Consider the following 9,366-nt stretch of genomic DNA (forward strand, 5'->3'; position numbering starts at 1 on the left):
CTTAGGTGCCATCAATGGTAATGGAAAAACAAAAAGCTTATGCTTTTACCACACCAAACTTAGAGTTTTGCTCGCCCTCGAGCAATAAAAGAAAGAATAGATGAAGAAGAAGAAGAAATGGAGGAGAGGGAGAGTGGGAAGTGTTTTCGTCCAAGAAGGGTATAGAGGGGTGTGTTGTGTGAATTTGATGAAGAATGGAGGGCTTTATATAGGGAAGGGGGGAAAGGTTTCGGCCATATGGGTGGGTTTGGGTGGGAAATTGGTTTTGAATTTTTGAAGGTAGGTGGAGTTTATGAGGTAGGTTTATGGGGAAGAGTGGATGGATGTGAGTGGTGAAGAGGTGATGGGGAAGAGAGTTTGAGAGGATTGGTGAAGGGTTTTTGGGGAAGAGTGTTTATGGGGTTGTGTGAAAGAGAGTGGTGAAAAGAAGTGAGTGGAGGTAAGTAGGGATCCTGTGGGGTCCACAGATCCTGAGGTGTTCAAGGATTTACATCCCTGCACCCATTAGGCATGTAAAAATGCCTTAGCACACAACTCTGGGCGTTCAGCGCCAGGTTGGTGGCCATTTTGGGCGTTCAACGCCCATTTGTGTGCCATTTCTGGCGTTGAACGCCAGAACCATGCCTGTTCTGGCGTTCAGCACCCAGAAGCTGCCCATTTTGGGCATTCAGCGCCAGAACCATGCTCTGTTCTGGCGCTGAACGCCAGACAGATGCTCCTCCAGGGTGAGATTTTTCTTCTGCTGTTTTTGATTCCGTTTTCAATTTTTATATTTATTTCGTGACTCCACATGATCATGAACCTACAAAGACATATAACTAAGAAAAATATAGTTAGATAAATAAAAATTGGGTTGCCTCCCAACAAGCGCTTCTTTAATGTCAATAGCTTGACAGTGGGCTCTCATGGAGCCTCACAGATGTGCAGAGCTTTGTTGAGACTCTCCAACACCAAACTTAGAGTTTGGATATGGGAGTTCAACACCAAACTTAGAGTTTGGTTGTGGCCTCCCAACACCAAACTTAGAGTTTGACTGTGGGGGCTCTGGTTGACTCTGCTTTGAGAGAAGCTTTTTCTGCTTCCTCTCCATGGTTGCAGAGGGAGATCCTTGAGTTTTAAACACAAGGGAGTCCTCATTCCATTGAAGGACTATTTCACCTCTGTCAACATCAATCACAGCTCTTGCTGTGGCCAGGAAAGGTCTTCCTAGGATGATGGATTCATCCTCTTCCTTTCCAGTATCCAGGACTATGAAATCAGCAGGGATGTAAAGGCCTTCAACCTTTACTAATACATCCTCTACTTGTCCATATGCCTATTTTCTTGAATTGTCTGCCATCTCTAATGAGATTTTAGCAGCTTGCACCCCATAGATTCCCAGTTTCTCTATTACAGAGAGGGGCATGAGGTTTATCCCTGAACCAAGGTCACACATAGCCTTAAAGATCATGGTGCCTATAGTACAAGGTATTATGAACTTTCCAGGATCCTGTCTCTTCTGAGGCAATGTCAGTTGATCCAGATCACTTAGTTCATTGATGAACAAAGGAGGTTCAACTTCCCAAGTATCAATGCCAAATAATTTGGCATTCAGCTTCATGATTGCACCAAGAAACTTGGCAGTTTGCTCTTCAGTAACATCCTCATTTTCTTCAGAAGAGGAATACTCATCAGAGCTCATGAAGGGCATAAAGAGGTTCAATGGAATCTCTATGGTCTCTAGATGAGCCTCAGAGTCCTTTGGTTCCTCAGAGGGAAGCTCCTTATTGATCACTGGACGTCCCAGGAGGTCTTCCTCCTTGGGATTTGCGTCCTCCACTCCCCTTGTAGGTTCGGCCATGGTGCTTATGTCAATGGCCTTGCACTCTCCTTTTGGATTCTCTTCTGTATTGCTTGGGAGAGTACTTGGAGGGATTTCAGTGATCCTTTTACTCAGCTGGCCCACTTGTGCTTCCAAATTTCTAATGGAAGACCTGGTTTCATTCATGAAACTCCCAGTGGCCTTAGACAGATCAGAGACTAGATTTGCTAAATTAGAAGCATTTTGTTCAGAGTTCTCTGTCTGTTGCTGAGTGGATGATGGAAAAGGTTTATTAGTGTTAAACCTATTTCTTCCACCATTATTAAAGCCTTGTTGAGGCTTTTGATCCTTCCATGAGAAATTTGGATGATTTCTCCATGATGAGTTATAGGTGTTTCCATAAGGTTCACCTAAATAATTTACCTCTGCTATTGCAGGGTTTTCAGGATCATAAGCTTCTTCTTCAGAAGATGCCTCTTGAGTACTGTTGGATGCAGCTTGCATTCCATGCAGACTCTGAGAGATCATATTGACTTGCTGAGTCAATATTTTGTTCTGAGCCAATATGGCATTCAGAGTATCAACTTCAAGAACTCCCTTCTTCATAGGCGTCCCATTACTCACAGGATTCCTTTCAGAAGTGTACATGAACCGGTTATTAGCAACCATGTCAATGAGTTCTTGAGCTTCTGCAGGCGTTTTCTTTAGGTGAATGAATCCACCTGCAGAAGTGTCCAGTGACATTTTTGATAGCTCAGATAAACCATCATAGAATATATCCAGGATGGTCCATTCCGAAAGCATGTCAGAAGGACACTTTTTGGTCAACTGTTTGTATCTTTCCCAAGCTTCATAGATGGATTCACCTTCTTTCTGTCTGAAGGTTTGAACATCCGCTCTAAGCTTGCTCAGCTTTTGAGGAGGAAAGTACTTGGCTAAGAAAGCCGTGATCAGCTTATCCCAAGAGTTCAGGCTGTCTTTGGGTTGAGAATCCAACCATAATCTAGCTCTGTCTCTTACAGCAAAAGGGAAAAGCATGAGCCTGTAGACTTCAGGATCTACTCCATTAGTCTTAATAGTATCACATATCTGCAAGAATTCAGTTAAGAACTGAAAAGGATCTTCAGATGGAAGTCCATGAAACTTGCAGTTCTGTTGCATCAGAGAAACTAATTGAGGTTTCAGCTCAAAGTTGTTTGCTCCAATGGCAGGAATGGAGATGCTTCTTCCATGTAAATTGGAATTAGGTGCAGTAAAGTCACCAAGCATCTTCCTTACATTATTATTATTTTCGGCTGCCATCTCCTCTTCCTGTTCAAAAATTTCTGAAAGGTTATTTCTAGATTATTGTATTTTAGCTTCTCTTAATTTTCTCTTCAGAGTCCTTTCAGGTTCCGGATCTGCTTCAACAAGAATATTCTTGTCCTTGCTCCTGCTCATATGACAAAGAAGAGGGCACAGAAAAAATAATAATAATAGAGACCCTTTATACCACAGTATAGGGATCCCTTTGTGAGTGGAAGAAAAGAGGGGGAGATAAAGAATGTAATATAATGGAAGAAACACAACTGTGAGGAGGGTTGAGATGTGAGATGAGATGTTAGTAAATGAATAAATAAATAGAATAAGATGGGAGAGGGAGAATTTTCGAAAATAATTTTTGAAAAAGGGTTAGTGATTTTCGAAAATGGTTTTTGAAAAATGTTAGTATTTTTCGAAAATTTTTAAAATCAAAAATAAAAATAAGAATAATTAGTTAATTAAAAAGAAATTTTTGAAAAAGAGGGAAGATATTTTCGAAAATTAGAGAGAGAGTTAGTTAGGTAGTTTTGAAAAAGTTATGAAACAAACAAAAAGTTAGTTAGTTAGTTGAAACAAATTTTGAAAAGATAAGAAGTTAGGAGGTTAAAAAGATATTTTGAAACCAACTTTTTTGAAAAAGGTAAGATAAGAAGATATTTTAGAAATTAGTTTTGAAAAAGATTTGATTTTTAAAATCTCAATTAATGACTTGATTCATAAGAAATCACAAGATATGATGCTAGAACTTAAAGTTTGAATCTTTCTTAACAAGCAAGTAACAAACTTCAAATTTTTGAATCAAAACATTAATTGATTATGTTATTTTCGAAAATTTGATATAAAAATAAGAAAAAGATTTTTGAAAAATATTTTTGGAATTTTCGAAAATAACTAAGAATTTTGAAAAAGATAAGATTTTCAAATTGAAAATTTGATTTAACTCATAAGAAACAACTTGATTTTAAAAATTTTTGAAAAAGTCAACTCAAATTTTCGAATTTATGAGAGAAAAAGGGGAAGATATTTTTTTGATTTTTGAATTTTTTATGATGCAAGAGAAAAACACTAAAAAGATGCAATGCATGAAATTTTTAGATCAAAACATGTGATGCATGCAAGAATGCTATGAATGTCAAGATGAACACCAAGAACACTATGAATGTCAAGATGAACATCATAGACACAATTTTGAAAAATTTTTAATGCAAAGAAAACATGCAAGACACCAAACTTAGAATTCTTGAATGCTTACGCACTAAGAATTCAAGAATGCATATGAAAAACACCATACAACACAAAACAAAAAATCATCAAGATCAAACAAGAAGACTTACCAAGAACAACTTGAAGATCATGAAGAACACTATGAATGCATGAAATTTTTGAAAAATGCAAGATGCACATGCAATTGACACCAAACTTATAACATGACACATGACTCAATCAAGAAACAGAAAAATATTTTTGATTTTTATGATTTTCTAATTTTTTTGGATTTTTCGAAAAATTAATTAAAAAAAAAATAAGGATTCCAAAATTTTTAATATGAATTCCAGGAATCTTGCATTCTTAGTCTAAAGCTTCAGTCCAGGAATTAGACATGGCTCACTAGCCAGCCAAGCTTTCAATGAAAGCTCCGGTCCAAAACACTAGACATGGCCAATGGCCAGCCAAGCTTTAGCATGTAAATCAGGAACAATAGCAGGTGGATTAACAACAACTAGCTTGCTCTTGATAACAAATTGCTGCCTCAGTCCAAATAAATTTAGACATGGCTTTACAGCCAGCCAGGCTTCACATGCTTCATGAAACACTAGAATTCATTCTTAAAAATTTTGAATAAAATTTTTGAAAACATTTTTATATTATTTTTTTTCGAAAACAAAGGAGAAAATTTTGAAAGATTTTTTTGAAAAATTTTTAAAACAAAATAAAAAGAAAATTACCTAATCTGAGCAACAAGATGAACCGTCAGTTGTCCATACTCGAACAATCCCCGGCAACGGCGCCAAAAACTTGGTACGCGGAATCGTGATTACACTTTAATTATGTAAAATTCATTGCTCTTTCTTTCCCTGGAAATGGTGCCAAAAACATGATGCCAAGACCATGGTTCACAACTCCGTGTAACTAACCAGCAAGTGCACTGGGTCGTCCAAGTAATACCTTACGTGAGTAAGGGTCGAATCCCACGGAGATTGTTGGTATGAAGCAAGCTATGGTCACCTTGCAAATCTCAGTCAGGCGGATATCAAACAGTAATGGGTTTTCGAAAATAAATAATAGAATAGGGATAGAGGTACTTATGTAAATCATTGGTGAGAATTTCAGATAAGCGAATGGAGATGCTTTTCGTTCCTCTGAACCTCTGCTTTCCTGCTATCTTCATCCAGTCAGTCTTACTCCTTTCCATGGCTGGCTTTATGTGATACATCACCATTGTCAACGGCTACTTTCGGTCATCTCTCGGGAAAATGATCCAATGCCCTGTCACGGCACGGCTAATCGTCTGGAGGCATCACCCTTGCCAATGGCTTCATCTTATCCTCTCAGTGAAAATGATCAACGCACCCTGTCACGGCACGGCTATTCATCTGTCGGTTCTCGATCATGCTGGAATAGGATTTACTATCCTTTTGCGTCTGTCACTAACGCCCTGCAATCGCGAGTTTGGAGCTCGTCACAGTCATTCATTCATTGAATCCTACTTGGAATACCACAGACAAGGTTTAGACTTTTCGGATTCTCTTGAATGCCGCCATCATTCTAGCTTACGCCACGAAGATTCTGATTAAGAGATCTAAGAGATATTCATTCTAGCTTATTTCATGTAGAACGGAAGTGTTTGTCAGGCACGTGTTCATAGGGGAGAATGGTGATGAGCGTCACACATAATCATCACCTTCATCACGTTCTTGGGTGCGAATGGATATCTTAGAAGCAAAATAAGATGAATTGAATAGAAAATAGTAGTACTTTGCATTAATCTTTGAGGAACAGCAGAGCTCCACACCTTAATCTATGAAGTGTAGAAACTCTACCGTATGAAAATACATAAGTGAAGGTCCAGGCATGGCCGAGATGGCCAGCCCCCAAAACGTGATCACAGGATCAAAATACAATCCCGGATATCAAATACAATAGTAAAATGTCCTATTTATAATAATCTAGCTACTAGGGTTTACATGAGTAAGTAATTGATGCATAAATCCACTTCCGGGGCCCACTTGGTGTGTGCTTGGGCTGAGCTTGAGTGCTGCACGTGTAGAGGTCCTTCTTGGAGTTGAACGCCAGTTTTTGTGCCAGTTTGGGCGTTCAACTCTGGTTTTGGCTCCTTTTCTGGCGCTGGACGCCAGATTTGGGCAAAAAGCTGGCGTTGAACGCCAGTTTACGTCATCTATTCTTGGCCAAAGTATGGACTATTATATATTTCTGGAAAGCCCTGGATGTCTAATTTCCAACGCAATTGGAAGCGCGCCATTTCGAGTTCTGTAGCTCCAGAAAATCCATTTTGAGTGCAGGGAGGTCAGAATCCAACAGCATCAGCAGTCCTTCTTCAACCTCTGAATCTGATTTCTGCTCAAGTCCCTCAATTTCAGCCAGAAAATACCTGAAATCACAGAAAAACACACAAACTCATAGTAAAGTCCAGAAATGTGAATTTAACATAAAACTAATGAAAACATCCCTAAAAGTAACTAGATCCTACTAAAAACATACTAAAAACAATGTCAAAAAGCATATAAATTATCCGCTCATCAAGTATCCATATCTGTTGAAGCTTGGCTGGCCATTGGCCATGTCTAGTGTTTTGGACTGGAGCTTTCATTGAAAGCTTGGCTGGCTAGTGAGCCATGTCTAATTCCTGGACTGAAGCTTTAGACTAAGAATGCAAGATTCCTGGAATTCATATTAAAAATTTTGGAATCCTTATTTTTCTTTTTCAATTAATTTTTCGAAAAATCCAAAAACAAATTTAGAAAATCATAAAAATCAAAAATATTTTTCTGTTTCTTGTTTGAGTCATGTGCCATGTTATAAGTTTGGTGTCAATTGCATATGCATCTTGCATTTTTTCGAAAATTCTCATGCATTCATAGTGTTCTTCATGATCTTCAAGTTGTTCTTGGTAAGTCTTCTTGTTTGATCTTTGCATTTGCATGTTTTGTGTCTTTTCTTGTTTTTCATATGCATTCTTGAATTCTTAGTGCCTAAGCATTAAAGATTTCTAAGTTTGATGTCTTGCATGTTTTCTTTGCATTAAAAATTTTTCAAAAACATGTTCTTGATGTTCATCATGATCTTCATAGTGTTCTTGGTGTTCATCTTGACATTCATAGTGTTCTTGCATGCATTCCTTGTTTTGATTCAAAAATAAAAGAGAAAAATATGAAAATGATGTTTCATCATTCCTTGCATGCATTCCTTGTTTTAATTTTTCTCTCTCATCATTAAAAAAATCAAAAAAATCAAAAAAATATCTCTCCCTTTTTCTCTCTCATAAATTCGAAAATGAGATTTGACTTTTTCAAAAATTTTTAAAATCTAGTTGTTTTCATGAGTCAAATCAAAATTTTCAATTTAAAAATCTCACATTTTTCAAAATCTTTTTCAAAAATCAAATCTTTTTCAAATTTCTTAGTTATTTTCGAAAATTCCAAAAATATTTTTCAAAAATCTTTTTCTTATTTTTATATCAAAATTTTCGAAAATAACAATAACAATTAATGTTTTGATTCAAAAATTTCAAGTTTGTTACTTGCTTGTTAAGAAAGATTCAAACTTTAAGTTCTAGAATCATATTTTGTGATTTCTTGTGAATCAAGTCATTAATTGTGATTTTAAAAATCAAATCTTTTCCAAAAACTAATTTCTATCATGTCTTTTCAAAAATATTTTCCTTATCTTTTTTTACAAAAATTTGATTTCAAAATATCTTCTCTAACTTCCTAACTTCTTATCTTTTCAAAAGTTGTTTCAACTAACTAACTAACTTTTTGTTTGTTTCTTATCTTTTTCAAAACCACCTAACTAACTCTCTCTCTCTCTCTCTAATTTTCGAAAATATCTTCCCTCTTTTTCAAAATTTCTTTTTAATTAACTAATTATTTTGTTTTTATTTTGAATTTTCGAAAAAAAAAAACTACTAACCTTTTTCAAAAACTATTTTAAAAAATCACTAACTCTTTTTCAAAAATTATTGTCGAAATTTCTCCTCTCTCATCTTATTCTATTTATTTATTCATCTACTAACATCTCTCCCTCACCCACCAAAAATCCGAACTCTCTCTCTCTCTCTCTTTCTGAGTTCAGATTTTTCTCTTCTTCTTTTCTTCTACTAACAATAAGGAACCTCTTCACTGTGACATAGAGGATTCCTCTTCTTTTCTTTTTCTCTTCTCTTTCTTATGAGCAGGGACAGAGAAAAAGGCATTCTTGTTGAAGCTGATCCAGAACCTGAAAGGACTCTGAAGAGGAAACTAAGAGAAGCTAAATTACAACAATCCAGAGACAACTTGATTGAAAATTTCAAGCAAGTAAAGGAGATGGCAGCCGAACCCAACAACAATAATGCAAGGAGAATGCTTGGTGACTTTACTGCACCTAATTCCAATTTACATGGAAGAAGCATCTCCATTCCTACCATTGGGGCAAACAACTTTGAGCTGAAACCTCAATTAGTTTCTCTGATGCAGCAGAACTGCAAGTTTTATGGACTTCCATCTGAAGATCCTTTTCAGTTCTTAACTGAATTCTTGCAGATATGTGATACTGTTAAGACTAATGGAGTAGATCCTGAAGTCTACAGGCTCATGCTTTTCCCATTTGCTGTAAGAGACAGAGCTAGAATCTGGTTGGACTCTCAACCCAGAGACAGCCTGAACTATTGGGATAAGCTGGTCACGGCTTTCTTAGCCAAGTTCTTTCCTCCTCAAAAGCTGAGCAAGCTTAGAGTGGATGTTCAAACCTTCAGACAGAAAGAAGGTGAATCCCTCTATGAAGCTTGGGAGAGATACAAAGGACTGACCAAAACGTGTCCTTCTGATATGCTTTTAGAATGGACCATCCTGAACATATTCTATGATGGTCTGTCTGAGTTATCTAAGATGTCATTGGATACCTCTGCAGGTGGATCCATTCACCTGAAGAAAACGCCTGCAGAAGCTCAATAACTCATTAACATGGTTTCAAATAACCAGTTCATTACACTTCTGAAAGGAATCCTGTGAATAATGGGACGCCTATGAAGAAGGGAGTTCTTG

General features: G+C 36.9%; 2 non-coding genes across 2 annotated transcripts; one reads left to right on the forward strand and one right to left on the reverse strand.

The window, feature by feature from the left end:
* The first annotated feature begins 2,599 nt into the window (after positions 1-2,599).
* On the forward strand, positions 2,600-2,707 carry LOC148561942 (small nucleolar RNA R71). Its single transcript, XR_015887772.1, has one exon. It is a non-coding gene; the product is annotated as a small nucleolar RNA R71 (small nucleolar RNA).
* Positions 2,708-9,048: 6,341 nt separating this feature from the next.
* On the reverse strand, positions 9,049-9,156 carry LOC148561943 (small nucleolar RNA R71). The gene has a single exon (XR_015886477.1). It is a non-coding gene; the product is annotated as a small nucleolar RNA R71 (small nucleolar RNA).
* Positions 9,157-9,366: the final 210 nt, after the last annotated feature.

The sequence above is a fragment of the Arachis ipaensis genome, chromosome B6 (genome assembly GCF_059453495.1).
Source record: "Arachis ipaensis isolate K30076 ecotype BB chromosome B6, ASM5945349v1, whole genome shotgun sequence".
NCBI lineage: Eukaryota > Viridiplantae > Streptophyta > Magnoliopsida > Fabales > Fabaceae > Arachis > Arachis ipaensis.